This window comes from Acanthisitta chloris, unplaced genomic scaffold (genome assembly GCF_000695815.1).
Source record: "Acanthisitta chloris isolate BGI_N310 unplaced genomic scaffold, ASM69581v1 scaffold33715, whole genome shotgun sequence".
NCBI classification, from domain to species: domain Eukaryota; kingdom Metazoa; phylum Chordata; class Aves; order Passeriformes; family Acanthisittidae; genus Acanthisitta; species Acanthisitta chloris.
Window position 1 is genome coordinate 1 of NW_008675951.1, and position 269 is coordinate 269.

A 269-nucleotide genomic window follows, 5' to 3' on the forward strand; every position below is an offset into this window, starting at 1 on the left:
CAGGCAGGGAACGGGGCGGGCAGTGGCCGCACAGACTCTGCAGCCAAAACTCTGTCCTACTGCAAGACTCAGAGGTGCAACTGCTGGTAGAAAGGACCTACCGTCGTCATCCGCGGGGTGTTAGCCTTCGCGGACAGTGGCGATCCACAGTGAGCATCCCGGCCCTCCTGTTCTTCCCAGTCTGCCTGAGAAGCTGTGGCTGCACCATCCCTGCAAGTGTTTAAAGCTGGGATGGATGGGGCATGGAGCAACCCGGTCTAGTGGAAGGG